At 37.3% G+C, this 21,511-nt stretch overlaps 1 protein-coding gene across 1 annotated transcript in view; it reads right to left on the reverse strand.

Annotated features, from left to right (window-relative positions):
• The window catches only part of epb41l3a (erythrocyte membrane protein band 4.1-like 3a), a 75,693-nt gene extending 64,462 nt beyond the window's left edge, over window positions 1-11,231 (reverse strand). Inside the window, exon 1 of the mRNA XM_053232522.1 lies at window positions 11,042-11,231. The gene's annotated coding sequence lies outside the window, so the exon portion shown is untranslated. The remainder of the gene's footprint in view (window positions 1-11,041) is intronic.
• Window positions 11,232-21,511: the final 10,280 nt, after the last annotated feature.

A 21,511-nucleotide genomic window follows, 5' to 3' on the forward strand; every position in this document is an offset into this window, starting at 1 on the left:
GTGTGTGTACACAGAGATTAAACTGCTTTACTATCTTATTACACTTATTACACTCACATAAAATGTTACCGTAAATGAAGTAAATGAAGGTAAATGAAGCAAATGGGGTAAATGAAGCATGGAGAGTAAGTATTGGGGTCACACTATCATTAGGCAAATTATTCCTACATTTTAAAAACCCATTCTTACTAGAGGGTCATGTAATTGGCAATGCCAGTGTCTGCATTGGCTGGAGTTAATGCTCAAAAAATGAAAATATCAGCCATATATATATTGGTCAAAGTACTTGTCAAACACTACGCATAATGAAGACACCATGTTGGCCAAAGACTGAAGGAGGAGTAATATCAAAACCATTTAAAACCCATACATGTCATTAAAGGAATGAACAAATAATCCACAGGCAAACCTTGAGCCTGGCAACCACAATTGACTCTGGGATCTGTCATGTTTTATTCATGCTACTGTAAATGTTCCATTAACTTTCATGAATGCTAAATTACCTCAGAGGCTCTTTACTGGAACGCATACAAAGCAGATAGGAGACCATCAATATTCTTTTGTGAAAAAGGTGCTTTCAAGGTTCCAGAAACATTATTCTGTACGTCACCCAGTCAGGTGATTTCCCTAGAGAGCACTGGACCAAGGTGTTTAGGGAAGGTTTTGTGTAGGCGATACAGTTTTATGATAAGTCACTGTTTCTAGCCTGGAGAGAACTGAAATTCAGTATGGCTGTATTCGCAGATAGCTTGGATAAAATGTAATTTCTCTTCATTTTTACTACCACTGGTTATGACAATGACCATGCTAATTGATTTTTCAGTAATGATGTCACTTTGTAGGCTTGGGAGCTGCTCTAATTTAAGCAGCTCTAGTTTCCTGAGAAAAAGAGCTCTAAATGCCCACCTTAGCTCTGCAATGTGTGTGTACATAAGCTTGAGAGAAAAAGAATCTTTAGGCCTTGGGTTGCCAGATTGTCCATAAAGGTTTGCATCTGTCTTTCACTGCAGTTAACACACAAACAGTCTGGCTTCAATGTGTCAGGGATGGTGTAGGGTCTGCATCAGAAACTCAGAAAGCAGATATGCCTGGTTAATGGAAATTTGTACTGCAGAAGTGAATATAGTGCTGTGGGTTGCTTGTACGTCAGCAGAAAGCCCCACTCAAGTTTTACAATCGAACCAGTAGTAAGTGTTGCCTCACGTAAGACCTGTAAGCAACTGGCATTTAGAGCTGGGATATACAATCATGTGCTATAAATATTACAAAAGAATGATATGATTTATCAGCACTTTTAAAACGCTGAGGGAACATTTTATAGAACAAAACATTTAGACCAATTATACATATTATTGAAAATGACCAGTGGTGTCATACTGTAAAATTAACTGCAACAAGTGGCTGTTAGAGCAGTATCTCATTACTTTTTATTTTATATTTATTAAAAAGTCCTATTTACTCATCTTTACGAGGTGAAAAATATTTCTCCAGCTCCCTATTTGAGAGCTTCTCATAAGCTTTTTTTTGTCACCCTTCTGTTTTGCTGCTGCGGTTTGTTACCAAACATCATTCATTCGACTTCAGTAACCACTTGGTCATGGCATTTCCCGGGAAGACTGGCCATGAGGCAGCAAACGTCATTAAACTATTGTATTTTATTGTCACGTTATATATTATATTTTTACTTTTCATCTCATTTCCAATATATTATGGTAAAAGCTTAATATGTAGATATAATGTAATATATAGGGCAGCACTACACAACATGCACTAATTACTAAAAAATAAATAAATAAAATAAATAAGGAAAGTTTCACAGCTGTGGCTGTATGAATGCACATTACATGAATTTGCCAAATGAGTGCAGCTGGTATTTTTAGATAACAAACAGGGGTCATTAAACGTTCGCACGTTGTATATTACCCTCTCACAGCAATAGCTTGAATAGTTGATGAAATAATGCATTACAAATAAAATATTCAATATGGAATTTGTCAATATTATCAATTAAACGATAATTTTAAGAAAAGTTTTCATTTTTTATAAATTCTATATTGTGTAAAATCCTCTAAAATGATAACTGTCATTCAAGCAGCTGTACATAAAACAAACAAAAAACAGCACAAAGTGAGTATCTTGACATGCCAGACATGCTTATGGTCAGACATGCAAATATAGTCTACAGGCTCAATATGCAAGTTAAGTGAGTATAATGGTTTAACAGAACTGATGCTTCACAACGTGCCCTTATGCCATCCCCAAAATATAATTTACTATGTCGTCATTATAATAAAGTAAGGGGGCCTATAATAGATCTTATCCCACATTAACACCCTTGCTTTGACATATTTCCCACGCAAACCTCTGCCTTCCAATAGAACAAAGGCAATTTCACTAAATTAGGGATGTGGCCTGATGTTAGTGTTAGTAATTCATTTTTTTACACTCCAGAATAGCATCCACAGACACAGACACATTAATTCACAGACAATACTCAAACGCACACACACAAAGCACTTAAGACCAGATAATAAATGAATACAGAATACCATAGAGAGGAATGACTGAGTGAGGTGTCTGTGTGTGTGAGTGAGAAAGAGAGAAACAAAATTGAGGTGTTATTTTGGGAATATGGTTCTTCCTGCAATGTTACTGATGACACCGTGCTTCTACCCACTGGGATCACTGACTGCAGACAGATCGATGTACCTTGGTAGGAATGAGTGAAAGCAACCCATGGGTAAAAGTCAGGAAAACAGATGTTTATTTCTGTACTCACTGAGCTGTAAGTGACAGATGCATAAGCACAAATGCATTTCTTCTTTATCAATGTAAATCAAGCTGTAAACGCACCATGTAATTTCTAAACACCAGCCCACCCTCTGTTCACTCGAACAATTAGCTCCTAATTACACAGCAGAAAAAGTAGTGAAAATTAATGTCTGCTGCTTGACCTTGTTCTTATGAATTGCTGTCTTTGAGATTTTTAGGATGGAAGCAACCTGACACTCACTGTATCCACCTGCCAGTAAAGCCAGAATTGAACCCTTCTTTTCCCTCATTCAAAACTTTTCAACTCTTTTGGCACAGTCAATAGTTAATTTTTGATTCAAATTACTTTTGAGGTGCATGAGAATTTATGTTTATATATATATATATATATATATATATATATATATATATATAGATAGATAGATAGATAGATAGATATACACACACACATATATATATATATATTTATCTCAATGTCTCCACCTACAGACACTGGAGACACAGACAGTTCTAGGTTCTGCATGGAACTTTTGAATGAAATGAATGAATAAAGAATAACAATCAGATCACATTTATTTAAATGTCCCTTAGAAGTATCAATAATTTTGGTACATACAATTTGAGGAGAAAATTTTTTTTTAAAAGTAGCTCTAATATGAATGGGTTTTTGCTAGAAAAAAATTGAATAGTTTCTCCTATTGTTTCAGAGTGAAATCTGAATTATTGTGTGCAATGTTTATTTTAAACAATTATTTTTGGAAGGGTGCCAATAATTCTGGAAGGCCCTGTAAGTGTTCTTTGCTTCCTAAAGACTGGAGGCATTGCTATGTCATAGCCTGTCTCTGTTGTAGCCTGTTACTGCTGAAAACATGTAACATGACACAGCTAAGACTTTTTGTTTTAATGTTTGTACCTAATAAGAGTAACTCAACACTGCTAATGCACACTCTTAGTGGTGACACCATGTGATCAAAATCACATGACTTCATGGATGTGATGTCACGGAGAGAGCAATCATGTTTAGTCATGTTTACATTGTGAATACATTTATTGCTGAATACAATCACAACAAATTAATATTTATATAAATGACTCCCCATTTAATTATTTGAATAAATATATTATGATGTAGTGCATTGTGCATGTGTGTTTGTATTGGATGTCAAGAAGACAATAAGTAGATCTAACAAGAGAACATACAGGTTTCATTAATATTGGAAAAATATGGCCTAAAAAGCAGGAGTATCAAACTTAGGTCCTGGAGAGTTACAACAAAGAGATTTGTGTTTTCCATCTTCTGACACAACAAATTCATGAACACCTCGGTAATGAGGTGATAAGTTGAATATGATGTAGAATGCTAAACTACCGTGCTATAGAGAACATTAAAACCCTGAGATCAAAAGACAGGGATTAAACATAATACATACACTCAGTGACCACTTTAATAGGAGCACCTGCTCATTCGTGCAGTTTTCCAATCAGCCAAGCATGTGGCAGCAGCTCGAAGCATAAAATCATGCAGACACAGGCCAAGAACTTCAGTTAATGTTCACAATTAATCATCAGAATGGAGAAAAATATGATCTCAGTGACTTTGAGTGTGGCATGATTGTTTGTCCCAGATACGCCGGTCTGAGTATTTCAGAAACCGCTGATCTCCTGGGATTTTCACACGCAACAATCTCTAGAGTTGACATAAAATGGTGCAAAAAAAAAAAAAAAAAAAAAAGTCCAGTGAGCAGCAGCTCTTAAAGCAGAAACAACTGGTTGATGAGAAAGGTCAGGAGAGAATGGCCAGACTGGTTTGAGCCGACAGGAAGGCTACTCAAATAACTACTTTTTACAACTGTGATGAGCAGAAAAACATCTCAGAATGCACGACATGCCAAACCTAGAGGCAGATAACCTACACAGCAGAAGATTCCACTCCTGTCAGCCAAGGACAGGAATCTGAGGCTATAATGGGCACAGGTTTGTAAACAAACAAACAAACAAACAAAAAAAAAAAAAGACCAGGAAATCTTTAACTGTCCAGTTTTGGCAAGTCAGTGCCTACTGTAGCCTCAGATTACTGTCCTTGGCTGACAGGAGTGGAATCTATTGTGACCGATCAGCAGTTTTTGAACTACTCAAACCAACCCATCTGGCACCAGCAAACATGTCAAGCTCAAAGTCTCTGAGCTCAGATTTTTCCCCATTCTGATGTGTGACCATTAATTGAGCTGCATGATTTTATGCACTCCACTGATAATGCATGATCGGCTGATTGGATAATTGCATGAATGTGTAGGTGTGCAGGTATTCCTATAACAGTGAATGGTGAGTGTAAAATATGCGCAAGTTTCTGGAATGAAATCCTGCCCTTTAGAATTTAAGTAGATATAGGATTTTCTACACCTAATACATGAGTCTGCCAGATTACCAGATGTGAACAGAAAAAAATCTTTGGTAACAATAAGGGATTTGCCACATTTCCAGTGAATTTCAGAATAGTACGTTGTTCTAAAATATTAGATTCATAAAAGAAATGTCCAAAAAAAGGTCAAGATGGCAAAAAAAAAAAATGTCTTAGATTAACTGAGATTATACCACTGAGAATCCTCAGTGCCTGTATAAAGTGAGTTGTCTCTTGCCATGTTCCATGTTCCATGTTTCGCTCTCTCCATGAGAAAACAATGGCTTCCTGATTAAAAGCAAAGGTGCTCCTTAACAAGCTGATGAGTTCCTTTTTGGACACCCTGTAGATTCGAGAACTTGATCTGCTCTACACACAATGGCACACACAAATATAAAATACTGGTGTAATTGCAAGTTACAGGAGGTGGCTACTTGTGATTTTGTTTAAATACCTCAGCAGACACACATCTAAAAATCACAAATGTAGACTATAGTAGCATCACTACGACTAAAGAGATGTTGGCCACAGGCACTGTGGACAAAAAGGCTTCTGAATTATTTCAACAGTTTCTTCAATAAATTCAGATATTGTTATTATTATGGATTAAAGAACTTGAAATGTTCTACAGGACATGGATTACAAAAATGCTATTTACTTGGTTAATTGCAACATATTTCTCTGATATTGTTTCCATACCCAACAAAGATTCAAGTACCAACATGGAGTGACCATTTTTTTGGAAAGAAGCAATCAAATTATCATACACTGTAATAACCCACAGCAGAGCAAATAGCCTCTTGCAAGATGTACTAAGAGCACTAAGAAAATGTAATGACAGCTTCACTTGCAGAACTTGAAGTATCATTTTACACTGTAAATAGATGGAACAAGCACTATTTCTGCTATTATCCCTTCTGGACAAATGAAACAATCAACCGTACATTCCAGTGTCTACAGTGTATGCAGCCTACTCAGCCTTGAATTAGTTAGATTAGGACCTGGTAACTCAAAAACTAACAAATAATAAGAGAGAATTTTTTATTCTGTGTGTGCAAGAGATGTAATCTCCTGATGAGGGTCTACATTTTTCTGTAAACAGCAACCTGTAATGTTCACTTGCATTCACTATGCAGTGTCATGACTGAAGTACACAGCCTTTATTGAGGATGCTTGTAACTCATCACTGACAGAGACATAAGGGAACATGAGTCCTCCAACTGTTCATTATTTTCAAGCCTCTAATCGAGTCTGAGTATCTAAGAGACAAATCTCTACTGAGGCATCTGGCACTTGAGTCAGATTTCAATTGACAAATGCAGTCGCTTCAATGATATAAAAAGTATGGCATTCGAAATTTCTGTTATAGCTTTAATGTAATGCTTAGTGTTATAGTTTTCATTTCACAGACTTTTAAAGCTTGTGAATACTGGCTAGCTCTCAAACTTGAGTCACACAGTGACACTGTGCTTTCTATCAAATTCCTCATATAAAATTAGAAAACTGCTCTTTATCCAGTACTTAGTGGTCACTAATTAAGTCTGCCGATGTAGGATTTGTTGATGACTGTTTGTTTTTGATGACTGTTCCAGAAAGAAAATTTGGTTCTTTATGAATACTTGCACAAAACATTTCAAATCCCCCATTAAATGCACAGCATATAAATACATGGCAAACAAAAGCCTCGTAGGTTGGAAACAGTACTTGTATATTCAGTAATGACATCCAGTCACAGCATGCTCAGCAGCTAAGAGTGTGCTTTAGAAAAACAGGGGCACTTAAATCTGCTCAATAGTAAATGATGAATATTAGTACTTGAAAAGTCAGTGCTGTCCCCATGGAGTCACTCTGCATTGATCACAGTCGCTGTGTACAGCTGGAAGCCATATAAACCCCTGATGGCTACTGTGTAATTATAACCACTACATGATATCCGATTCAGTTCCAAGCTTCAGATGAAATGATGAAGGACAAATAAGAACTGCTCTGAACACACTGTGACTGCAACATTACAGTAAATAAGTTGATCTTTTGGACTGAGCAGCCTATTGTACAGAAAATCAGACTGAGATGGAGGTTGTATGGTCATGCTTGTCAATACAAAAGTATTGATCTAAGACGAGCTTCCGCTTGTCCATAAATTAAAAAAAATCTGAGGCATCTGAGACAAATAAAGAGCTATAGTGTATTTGTGTGTGTGTGTGCACGTGTGTGCGCACGTGTGTATGTAAGAGATGTGGAAGAGTTGTTATTATAACTAGAAAATTAAGATTTAACTTTGTCTGAAACAAGACGCTGAATCTTAACCAATCTGTATATACAGTATATGTATATTCTAAGATTATATATAATATTGTAGATTAGGCAGTTATAGCAAGACATCAGGCATCCATACATTATATAAGGGTGGGCGTGGAACAATATTAGCTCATGATACTTGGCAATGTTTACATAATATCACAATTAATAACAGATCACAATCTTTAGGTTTGCTAACAGCCACAAACAGAATTGTTAAAAATAAAAAAAAATAAATAAAAAAAAACTGTGAAACTGAGATCAATTACACTTGTATTTAATGTAAACAATTCAACCCCAAAGAGGAAAGAATAATACTTTTATCCGTTTACAGTTACATTTAATGTTGTGGAACATCTATGAAACAAGTTATTTCCTGTTATCACTTGCGTTACAGCAGCTATAAAGAGTAGTTCCCCCATCAGCCTCTCCTTTTTTCTCTTTACTGAATAAGCCAAAAAAATGCAGCTTGTTACTGAGAAACTGCAAAATGCAAAGTCTGCTCTGAAGACTTTCTAGTGTTGGAAAACTTCCTGAAATAAATAAGCATCTTCAAGGATATTCACTATATTATTCTGAAGTGAAACTATAATATACAGCTGTTTGGATTGTCTGGATTGTAATATGCGTGAGAAAACACAATATATACTTATATTAAAAAGTCAATATCCATCTTTTTCTTGAATGCAGAAGTCCCGCCTGGCTCATACCGGCTTTACATTTCCAGACTCTGGTCTTTATAGTCAAATTAGCGTATGTTTCCGGCTGATAATGTGACATTAAAGTGAAAATGGCTATAAAAAAAAAAAAAACATCTGGCTCCATAGTGCTGACACTTTACAGTGTCGCAATGACCGTCTTCTGACAGTGCCTCACCCGTCAAAGTTTAATGACTGGGTAGATGACATGAAGCTATGGCCTGAGGTTAGCTACACTGATATTATTAACTACTTCGTTTTCTCTGAAGACACTGATGGCTAAGAACTCCAAAATGACAAAAGCACAGAAGCATATAATTACCTGCACAGCAACACAATAGGCCAGGTTTTGTACAGGAAACATGGCGACTTTATTTTTTTGAAAGTAGACGTAGAGCCCAGTCAGAAAGTTAGCCAGGCTAAACATGCAGCTTGGGTAATGTTGAGAGAAAGCGGCGTGATAGAGACAGTTGCTTAAAACAAGCATTTTCCAGTAATTTCTTCAGGTCATTGCTGTTGTTGTGGCAACCAATGTCAACACAGCTTGACCCTGAGCTCACTTTTATTCTCAATAACTCAATAAACGGTTCTGTTTAATTACTTCAGCCGCTCTCTTTAGCCAGTTTTAATAAGGATTCCTATAGAGACTGGAAGAGGAAAACAGTACAGCGGATATTAGAATCCATCATGGCAGCGCTTATTGGTTTCCCGGGAAAAAGGTGGATAAGTTTACACAATATATAAAGATATACATAAATACATAAAAAAAATTTAAAAAAAAATAAAAAGTTGTTTCTGTTCAGCTGAAACATGCACACAGACAAATCTCCATTAACACATTGAGCTCTCAGGCACCAGCATCAAGAGACTGCAAGGTGCAGTATATAAGTCATGAAATATTTACTCCCTCATATCAGCATTCCTGCATTCATAGCACTCCACAGAAATTCAACATTTTTCAGTAATTTATGCAATCGAGTAAAATAACAGCAATGTGTAACGAGTCACTCTTGTAACTGAGCTCTTAAAGGCTTGCTGGTAAATGAGGGGAGTGTGATTTATAACAGTTGATCAATAGCAATCATTCGGCTTTTTGCAGAGCTCATGCTTCCAGAGCTTGGGATGAAATGGAAAGGTCCTCAATGGAAAAACACTGGAGGTTTCCCTGAATACTCTCCCAACACCTTTTTAAACAGGGAGAGCAGGCCATTTGATATTAATGAGGTAAAGCAAAATAAAACACTGACGGCACAGTCACCGGAGACACGGCTAGATGTCATACTGTGAGCGTTTTTTAATCTCTGCATTTGTAAGGCTTCAGAATTAATCCATCACGCTGGAGTTTAGCGGATTAAAAACCAGGCAAATAGTTAAAACACAAAACAGGACACTGTCCCAAAGACAAGCCCAGAATAGTTTCTGTGCACAAACAGATCTTACACAAAATGAACAAAATTTGAACCATCCTTTTGACTGGTGCACTTTTCTAAATGTCACAGTCATCATAGTTGACTGAAGGGATATACAGCTTTGTATGGTGGAGGGAACTAATCCTAGCTATTAACAACCATTAGCTGTAGATTTAAAGACTGCCCTGGAGGAAAGCAGTTTGATGTAGATACTGTTTGATTTGGAAGTGAGCGCTCCTCTTAGTCACCCAATTCCTCTGTGAGTTTTGTGAATGAGGATGCATCCCAAAATGGAAACTATCTGGATCCACTGATGCCCACATGGGGCTGCTTTGTGAAATGCCTGTGTGCTGATTTATACCACCACATAAACTGTAGGCAATGAAGGTATGGCATGACAATTCAGATTTTACCCAACCACAGCACACTGTCACAGACAGTGATTTATATGTGTACTCACAATTGTAGAGCATCCGGCACATCCAGGGTCGATCCATCCGTTACGATGAAGATCCAGGATCGTTGACAATAGAAAGGGATGGGAAATTAGATCATAAAACATTTTCATATTAACTGTCATGTGACAATGGTATAATAGCTTTCAATTCCTATAAAAAGCCTACGTAGCAATGGAACAAATAGAAGTCTGTGCAGATCTTGTATGTGGAGTTTCCAGACTCATCATATGGATCAGTGGTTTTGAGCAGCTGCCATTGTATTATGTAACGTAACATGCATTTCTTTCATTCTGAAATATCTTACTGCAGAGTAGTTTTAATTTTGCACAAATTATACAGACATGTAGATGAAAAATCATTTCAGCTGAACTAATAGTCTAATGGAGGAGAGAGAGGTGAATTTTCTTTGCTTGACAAATGTATAAAGTTTCAAGCATTAAGCACAATACTGGAAGATAAACATGGTGCTAATGGGGAAAATGAAAACACACCAAACACAGTGAAAGAGGGACATGTGAATAAATCAGCTATTAAATTAATACCAACAGAGACTCCTTCTTCTCTGCTAGACTACAGATATGGCAGATTTCATTTCTGTAAGCAGGTCAGTGAAAATCCCAACCTTCACACATTCCACTAGAAAATCTTTAACACTCATTTATATTGTAAAATCAGCTGTCAAACCCTGTAACCCGAGAAACACCTCCAGCAGTGAGTGTGTGTGTGTGTGTGAGAGAGAGAGAGAGAGAGAGAGAGAGCCAGTGCAGTGAAACAGGCGACCGACATCAAACACTGAACACCACCAACAACAAACAATTACAGCCTACTAAACAAACAAACAAACAAACAAACAAACACGCCCTAAACTAACTACAACAATCTAATGGAATGGAAGTGTAATTAATATTGTGCTAGCATCTAGGCTACCTAGTAACGTAAGCAGCACAAACAGATGTTCCACCGCAAAGCCGTTATGTGGGACGAGTCGCATTTAAAAGACTTACATACCTGTTCACAAATTCAGTTTAGTTACTCCAGAAAACAGCCAGCCAAAATCACAAGCAAGCTATCCAACACGCGTAGAAAGGAGACCTGAAAGCCAGTTACTTGTACACACGCACCCTCACGCGAACACACGCGCGCACACGCGCACACCAACACGCGCGCCCGCGCGCGCACACACATTTCTCCTGAGTGTGATGTAGATGCAAAACCCTGAAGCCTGCCTTCTAATAGACGCCCCTTTCCTGCTCACGCGCACAGCTTTGCAAGCCACGCCCACTTATGATAACAGAGCATGCCATGGTGGAACGCTATTGGCCAACTCAGGTGCCATTCCAAATTAACCTGCTTTTACAAGTATTGTTCAGAAGTAATTAGTACACTAAGCACATTAAATAAACTACATGATAATGGATTAGTAGCTATAGGCTACTACTGCTGTAACGTGGCAAAGATATATGTATATATATATATATATATATATATATATATATATATATATATATATGTAAAACATTAAACATTAAAACCACTGACAGGTGAAGTTATCTCGTTACAGTGGCACCTGTCAAGGGGTGGGATTTATTAGGCAGCAAGTGAACAGTCAGTTTTCATCCCATAGTCGATGTGTTGGAAGCAGGAAAAATGGGCAAGCGTAAACATCTGAGCGACTTTGTCAAGGGCCAGTTTGTGATGGCTAGATGACTGTGTCAGGGCATCTCCAAAACAGGTCTTGTGGGATGTTCCTGGTATGCAGTGGTTAGTACCTACTAAAAGTAGCCCAAGGAAGGGTAACCAGTGAACAAGTGACAGGGTCATGAGCGCCCAAGGCTCATTGATGCACGTGGGGAGCGAAGGCTAGCCGGTCTGCTCCGATCCCACAGAAGAGCCGTAGCAAAAGATTGCTGAAAAGGTCAATGCTGGCTACGATAGAAAGGTGTCAGAACACACAGCGCATCATAGCTTGCTGTGTATGGGGCTGCGCAGCCTCAGACCGGTCAGAGTGCCCATGCTGACTCCTGTTCACCGCCAAAAGCACCTACAATGGGCACGTGAGCAACTGAACTGGACCTTGGAGCAATGGAAGAAGGTGGCATGGTCTTATGAATCACGTTTTCTTTTACATCATGTGGATGGCCGGGTGCATGTGCGTAGCTTACCTGGGGAAGAGATGGCACCAGGATGCACTATGGGAAGAAGGTAAGCTGGCGGATGCAGTGTGATGCTCTGGGCAATGTTCTGCTTGGGTCCTGGCATTCATGTGGATGTTATTTTGACACGTACCACCTACCTAAACATTGTTGCAGACCAGGTACACCCCTTCATGGCAATATTCCCTAATGGCAGTGGCCTCTTTCAGCACGATAACACACCCTGCCACACTGCAAAAACTGTTCAGGAACTGTTTGAGGAACATAACAAAGAGTTCAGGGTGTTGACTTGGCCTTGAAATTCCCAGATCTCAATCTGATCGAGTATCTGTGAGATGTGCTAGACCAACAAGTCCAATCCATGGATGCTCCATTTTGCAACTTACAGGACTTAAAGGATCTGCTGCTAACGTCTTAGTGCCAGATACCACAGCACACCTTCAGAGGTCTTGTGGAGTCCATGCCGCGATGGGTCAGAGCTGTTTTGGTGGCACAAGGCGGACCTACACAATATTAGGCAATTGGTTTTAATGTTATGGGTTATGAGTGTATATTCCAATTATTGCAGAAAACTTTGAACAGAGGAATGCTGTTAATTTAAAAAAAAAAGCTATAAGTAAATGAAAATATACACAAAGTTTTTAGGAAAAACATAGTACCTGATATTAATAAATGTTTTTGTTAGGTGGGAGGAAACCCACAAAGACACAGTGTGAATACAGGTGGACAGACAGTAACTCCACACAGACCCAAGCTCAGGATCGAACTGTGGACCTTGGAGGACTCCAGAGCTCTGAGTTGGCAACACTGCTATGCCACCACACTGCCCTGTTGATATATTATTAAAAGAGAATTGTATTTTTATAGTGCCTTTTTTCACTTACATATCATCTCAGTAAGCAAATCTCCAAAACCTAGTTGAAGCAGCCAAACTTCCTCTAAGCAGAATTGGGAATGATGAGTTATCATTTCTAAAAATTATCACTGGAATCTTTATACTGAAGTAAGAAAGACAGTGAGCAGTTGATCAAGGAAGAGTGAGCCACAGCTTGAAGGGGCTCAGGATGGCAGGAGTAACAGCTTTTATGCCTCAGGGTAGGGAGCATGTGGCCGGGGTAGTGAGTGAGGTAAGAAGGAGAAGAGGAGACAAACCCTTTTGTGTAGTAGAGGAATTCATGCATAACTTCTTTAAAATGATCTGATCCATGAGACTTATTAGTATACAACCATGCCATAAACCATGGAAACTCCAGTCTACAGAGGGAGAGACTAAAATAATGCAGGTCTAGTAAGATATCTTGAGAAAAAAATAGTTTCGAGCTTAGAGGAGGGACAACTTTGCTGCAGGCAAATAGACTCCATGCCAAGGCTGTTTTTTTTTTTGTTGAAGCTATTGTGCTACTGTTGCTATTTGATGGATTATTCAGAGTAAAGCTATCACCTGGAATAAAGATATATTCTTCCTCTCCCAGACTTTCAAAGTTAAACACTGAAAGCTGAGTGACCATGGGGGATTTTACTTCAGTGGATCAGAGCAAAGTCAGTACACAGTCTGTTATTGCTATACAGCAACACTCTAGTTTGTTACCATTACAGCATCACTCGAATCAGATATGATGTGATAACCTGAGGCAATCTCCTGCTTTTGCTTAGCTAAGATGTGACATTTTGCTGCTCTTAAGCTTCTCAAAACGTCTGCAGTCAAGAATCCTTTTCAGAAGGGAACACATATCATAGACCCTCTTCTGATTACAGCACAGGATAGTTTTACGATTATAATCTACTGCTTTTCTACATTGCCCATAAACAGTGGTCCAGAGAATATCAGGAACGTTAACTTTACAGGTAATCATAAAACCCAGATTAAATGTACTTCTTTTACATTGTTAAATATACCATGATTTGTAATAATTCTCATAGAATTACATTTAATTAATTATATATGTATAATGTAATTATATTTAAATTAATATAATTATATATATACATTTTTACAACACTGAGATTTTAAACTTAAAACAAACAAACAAATAAATAAACTGTTGTTGTTGTTGTTGTTGTTGTTGTTGTGGGCCTTTTTATTTATGCATTTTCCACAGAACCCAAATTGGTTATTAGTAAATTAAGAAATGAAGAGTTTTCTATAAGAAACACACTAGTGCCATAAATTCAAACTTCTTTAACACAAGTGACCTTTCAATTTAACATATATTTATAATAACTAAATAATAACTATAACAATTAGTTCAACTTCAAGAACATAACTGAAATTCTTAGTGTACATGCAATTTCATTTGCAATTTAGAATAAAAACATATAATGGTTTCTCGAATAAAGATTTTAGGGTTATGGTGTCAGTAAGAGTGGTTGTAAGAGAAAATGCAGTAAAAGTGGTCCTGGGCATATTTCCTTGAAGCTAGGTATCGTGCAACCTAAGGCAATGTGCAGTGTGTTGATGCAAACTTCGTACAGTCAGATACCTTGTGCAAAGTGCACACTGCAGCATTTATACATTCGGTAAATCAGCATGTGTAAGAAGAAGATGGAGGTGGAAGTGGTAGAGTGTGGCAGGTGTTTATGAGTCTGACAGCCTGCGGGTATGTGCTATCATGGCATCTAGATATTCTGGCTGTTGCTCTGGTACTGTTTACTAGACTTCATTAATGTGACTATCTATAACAACTTTGATTTACTTTTAGTTGATAGTAATCCCCTTCATTACATCATCCAGTCATTACAATAATAATGATAAAACTGTACACAATCTGGATACACAGCATGGACCTCTGGCCCCACTTTGAGAACTACTTTTTGAAACTGTATATATGACTGATTTGCCTATTACATATGGAACACACTGAAAAGTAATTTCAACCTGAATTTCCTACTGCCATATTCAGATAATCACTAACTCCAGGCTGCCAGCCAAGCTGTGAATGGAGCAGAGCAGGGCTCTTGCAAGATCAATACAAACACCATGGGAAGCAGGCTATAAGTATAAAAGTGTATCTGCTGATTAAATGCTGATTATATGATTATTTTTAGATTTCTAACTTCATACTATCAGATGCAATTTTGTAGACAGACTCCACCTCACCACAGGGTCTCTGGGATTCTCACAAACCTCAGTCCAGAGAGCAGGCACACAGGTCTGCCAAGCTGCCAGGTTGATCAAGAAAAATAAAGAAATAAAGAGCATTAAAATGCAAAACCATCCTGTGAGAAAATTATGAATAGCTACAATAATGCACAGAGAGGATTACTTACCCAGAAACACCCTACTGACTATCTGCTCTGTCTGAGCACCGAGGTCACATCTTACCCTCTGCCCAAGATGCATAATGCAACATTATTAATGTGCATGCCTGCTTTCATTACTCCAAATGTGTCAATGGGTAATGCTCTTTAAATTGACAAGAGCAGGCATTTGCCTGATGAGTCTGATGTGCTTTGGTTGTGCATCATTATAACCGGATTATTTCGTGCAACACTAGCATGATAATTATCCACTTATTTTATTGGTTTGGTTAAAAGAAGAAGAAGAAAAAAAAAGATCAGTCATAAAACATGTACTCTACCCCCAGATAATATTCAACTGATTACACATAGATTTTTTTTCACAGATAGGTGAAACACACATGAGCTCCATTAACATGACCTTCATTTCAACAAGTGTACAGGCGGGATATTACACAAATTATTTTATCATCGTACCTTTGGATCTTAGTGCTAATGTTCTTCTGAAAATTCCAGACAGAAAAAGGAAGGACACTTAGCAAATGTACTATTTTGGTTATTCTCCAGGTTATTTTCATGATTTCTGCCTGACATTACATACCCACCCCCATAGGGTTTATTATTCAGTAACTGCATACTGTATAATAGCTCAATAAACATAAGCTAGGATATGTAGAATCTGTCTACAAGTCTATGGAGTAAAAAAAAACTTCTAAATACTTTGAACGTATTACAGGATTTGACGAGGGCCAGTCATAACTACTCTTTTCAGAACTGTCATCATCAGATGAGTCCATTATTAAAATAATAATAATAATAATAATAATAATAATAATAATAATGAAGAAGGAGAAGAAAATTAACATTTTAAACTTTTTACAAAAAAGATGATCTCAGCTTATTTATATACAGCACATCACTGCTTTAACACCCCATAAGAAACGGAGGAGGACAGTCTGCGAGGAGGTAATGAGGAAGAAACACTGAGAGAACCTCAGCAGGGGGAGCTCATCCTCTTCTATCCTGTACTGGGAATCAGATCAGTTAATCCGAGAACTTTAGTTTACATTGAATAGAGGTTTATACCATTCTAATATACTAGTTTTACTATACTACACCAATATACAATGCAAATATACAAAACAAATGTTCACTATGTTGATCATTGCTCATGATAGCTTTATTCATTTTCTTCCAACCTGTAGTCATCAGCCATAAGCAGAAAGTATTACAATCTTGCCACCTAGTGGTCAAAGCAAACACTGGCTCAAATTTTCTGATGAATAGACATTTACATTAATTTACATTTACATTACACTTACATTTATGGAATTTGGCAGATGCCCTTATCCAGAGCGACTTACAGAAGTGCTTGGAAATCTCTATCAAGAAATACATCCTGATACTGGTTCACTAGGTCACAGACTAAGAATACCATCAGTCTACTAAAAACTCTGTTGGGGAGGTAATAAGAGAAGCATACTATATATATATATACATATATATATATATATATATATATATATATATATATATATATATATATATATATATATATATATATAGACGTTGTTTGAAGACTGCCAGTGACTCAGCTGTTCGGACATCTAGGGGAAGTTCATTCCACCACCTAGGTGCCAGAACAGAGAAGAGTCTTGATGCATGCCTTCCTTGTACCCTGAGAGATGGTGGGACCAGTCGAGCAGTGCTAGAGGATCAGAAGGAGTGTGGTGCAGTGTGAGGTTTGATAAGTGCTTTGAGGTAAGTGGGTGCTGGTCCGTCTTCAGCTTTGTAGGCAAGCATCAGTGTTTTAAATCTGATGCGGGCAGCTTCAGGAACCCGCTGGACGGAGAGTAGCAATGGGTGGTGTGGGAGAACTTAGGAAGGTTGAAAACAAGTCATGCAGCAGCGTTCTGGATCAGTTGCAGAGGTTGAATGGCACTCAGAGGCAGACCTGCCAGGAACAAGTTGCAGAAGTTCAGTCTCGAAATGACAAGGGTCTGAACAAGCACCTGAGTGGCCTGTGTCGATAGAAATGGACAAATCCTTCTGATGCCGTAAAGAAGAAATTGACATGAGCATGTCAGATTAGCAATGTGAGAGAAAAAAGACAGTTGATTGTCCATGGTTACCTCAAGGATGTTTGCAGTGACCGAAGGTGAGATCAGAGAGTTGTCCAGGGAGATTGCAAGATCCTGACAAGCAGGACTTTATTCTTTAAATATTATGCTAATTCAGTTGTTTCTGTGTTATAATTGTCTCACTTGGGCACAGACTATTCTGACCCTTGTGTACAATTAGCCATTCTGAGTTATGGTCAGAACTAAATCCTAATTTATAGTTTTCCAAAGTTTTTTGTCCTGGACTTCTTTCAATTGCTCCTTGGTCTTAATGATGTTGACTGTTTAGTTATGTCCTCTAACAAACTCGGGGTCTTCCAGGAGCATGTGTTTTGAGAACACATGACACTTTAATTGCACACTAAATTAACTGTGACTTCTGATGGTAGCTGGTTTATTCAAAACTAATTTAGGGCTTTAACAGGCAGCAACTTTTACAGTTTGTCTAGTAAATAATTTTGCAAACTATATTTATTTTTCCACCCCTATGTATATGATGGGTTAATTTGTGTAGATTCATGATATTTAATCTTAAATAAGATCAGTTCCAGGTTGTAAAAAATGTAGAGAAAAGTTTAAGGAAGGTAATATTTATGCAAGCCACTGTACCTTTTCTGAGGAGGTTGAGAAGAGCCAGGGTGACCACCTTAGATTTGACATCAATATACACTGGTTGCATTCGTCCCATCCTCGAGTGTGGCTGCCCAGCATGGCATGAAAATTTGGTGCAAGCTTTGTCAAACCTGATTAAGAGTCTCCAGACATGTGCATGCCCAATCATCAATGACATATTCTGTTTATCAAAAGCTCCTAAAACTCTTGCACTGCCTACACTTCAAGATAGAGGAAATGCATTGTAGAGTGAGTTTGCTTTCAGTCTTCAAAGCTCTCCCTTCAGAGACTGGCTACCACCTTCCATGGCCTAGACATCTAGCTGGCAGATTAGTATGAATAAATTACAGATCCCCAAAGATGAGAACTGATAGATACTGAAAGTCACCGATCCCATTCCTAATAATTTTTTAAGCTCTTGTTATCATTTAGATGAGGTCTTTATACATTTATCCTTTTTTCCTACCTTCATTAATGTATAACTAAGCTTTAAATAAATGTAAATAGTAAATGCTCACATAATTCGGCTTTGTAAAACATCCACATGAGTGTAAAATAAAATCCAATCCAAAATATAATTTGGTGAAAACCAAATATTTTTGTATTTGGTCTGTTAGGACCTTGAAATAATAAAGGATCATGTTAAAGGAAAATTAAAGAACCATAGCAGAACATTACATTTAGGGCTTAATTATGCTGTAAAAATACTACTCTAGTGTATTGAATATTGACTAAATGAGAACATTGCTAACAGAAATGATTAACAATTGCTTTCTCACTCTTTAACAAAAAATTTTATTCTTAGTACAACACCTTGAGCTGTATAGTATTTTTTCAAACCTGCAAAACGTACGTTAAGTTATAAAACTTTTATTCATAAATTGGTGATTGGTGTGAAATTGATATTAAAGATTTATCGAATAGATCTGTTCTGTATCGAACACATTCCTCTATGTTCATGTTTTAATTATACCACATAATATTCACTGAATTTTACATGGTCATTGAGTTTGTGGACTGGGATATTTTTATACTTATGTATGCAGAAATAAATGATTTAACAATGCAGTAGGTCCTGACTTGTCCTCGTTATGTCACGAATGCCATTTCGGTAAAATGCAATAATGAAATATTGATCAGTACGTTTTATTATTTACTTTTGCTCTGAAAATGTGACATCAGCTAGTGTGGCTATAGGCCCTCTCAGGAAAAGAAATATGTGTCCAAGAAAAAATAATCTGTCTGTATTGGTAGTGGTAGTAATTGTACGTTACTCTGATTGGGACAGATTCCTGCTCAGATTTGACCTGGGTATAAACAAAACTTATAGCAGGTGGCTGTTATGGAGCTCATCATATACATACAATACCTGATATTTGCATATGACGGAATATTTGCATATGACGGAACATAACACTATTATGATATTTTGATATACTGTATATGAAAGGTATAGCTTATGTGAGTGAAATAATAGAAGATCTCATCTCTTGTCACAGCAGTGAAAAATATAATCTAAAGAGCCTTGGTGTCACATTTGACAGTTTACTCTACTCTCTTTCAGTCCTTACATCAATAATATTTCATGTGTTGCCTTCTTCCACCTTTGAAATATTGCCAGACGCCGCCCTTCCCTATCTTATCACAGCACTCAAGTTCTTATTCATGCTCTGGTAACATCCTGTATTGACTACTGTAACACCATCCTGTTTGATGTATCTGATAAACTTCTCCACCGGCTCCAAATTATTCAAAACTCAGCTGCAAGAATTATTACTCGCACAAAGTCCACTGACCATATCACACCCTCTCTTATTCAGCTCCACTGACTACCTGTCCAACAACTATAACTTCACTATATAATTCTACTGCTCATGTTCAAAGCCATTCATAATCTGGTTCCCTCCAACCTTTCAGATCTTCTCCATCCTTATACCCCCGCCCGCTCTCTACGATCCTCCTCAGCTGCTCTGCTCACTGTTCTAGCTTTTAAACTCAGTACTATGGATGCCAGAGCTTTCAGTTACTCTGGAACTCACTCCCACTGCATGTCCGTCAGCTGGACTCCATCTCACAGTTCAAATCCCACATTAAAACACATTTGTTTAAATTAGCTTTATCTATTTTAATTTTGTGTATCTATTTTAATATTCTTATTGTATGCTGTTTTTCTTGTGGTACTGTAAGGTGTCCTTGAGTGTTATGAAAGGTGCCAACAAATGAAATGTATTTATTATTATTATTATTATTATTATTGTTGTTGTTGTTGTTGTTAACCTTGTAGAGCACTTTATGGTTCATAGAACTCTTGTTTTTCTCTGATCACATGCAGAGGATGGTGGAGTATGAAAGATTGCATGAACATCTATTGCACCATGGGTAATCGCATCCAGTTCATGAAGTGCATTTTCAAAGCTATGTATGATAAGAATTGAGATGTGACTCTCCAGTACATCCAGCTTGATGAATTCTCCACTCAAAATCTCCACTCAGATGTGGAGTGCTTAGGTTTCATGTATTTTTTCTGATAATACAGAAAAACACATATCACCCATATATAGTGCTTTTATAAACAGCAGAAACTTAAACTACTTCAGTGCTGAAAATCCTGAGAGCTATAGTATGAAACTGGATGTATAATGGATGTGGTGGCAGATTTGTGTTGGATCAGAGTGTAGCAGTCGACCTGAACCTGAAAGTCTGACCTGAAAGCATTTAGATTTAATAACATAGTTCAGATTGAGAACATGTCTGGATATGTATACATTCACTGCTTTCTTCCTCGAACAGACAGCTGAATCATAGGCAATGGTAAATCAACATTACAATGCTAAAGGGAAATGAAAAAGAATAGTTTGTGTTGCAACCTCCTGGAGCACAGCATCTGTCCTTTCTGGATAATATAATTTCAGTAAGAGTAAACTGAAGTAACACACAGTAGTGCCATAGAAACCACTGGTACAGAGGTAATATTATATCATTATGTCCTCAGCTGCTACGTTTAACTTATTTGATAGATATTTTAGATTAGACAGCTTCAGTTAGAGACTGTAGCTGAATATTAATGAATATAACTCTCCAGGAGTGGGATGGTATATACATGTGTGTGTGTGTGTGTATATATATATACATATATATATATATATATATATATATATATATATATATATATATAAACACACACACACACACACACACACACACACTGATATATATATATATATATATATATATATATATATATATATATATATATATATATATATATATACACACACACACACACACACACACATGTATATACCATCCCACTCCTGGAGAGTTATATTCATTAATATTCAGCTACAGTCTCTAAC

This window comes from Pangasianodon hypophthalmus, chromosome 1 (genome assembly GCF_027358585.1).
Source record: "Pangasianodon hypophthalmus isolate fPanHyp1 chromosome 1, fPanHyp1.pri, whole genome shotgun sequence".
Classification (NCBI taxonomy): domain Eukaryota; kingdom Metazoa; phylum Chordata; class Actinopteri; order Siluriformes; family Pangasiidae; genus Pangasianodon; species Pangasianodon hypophthalmus.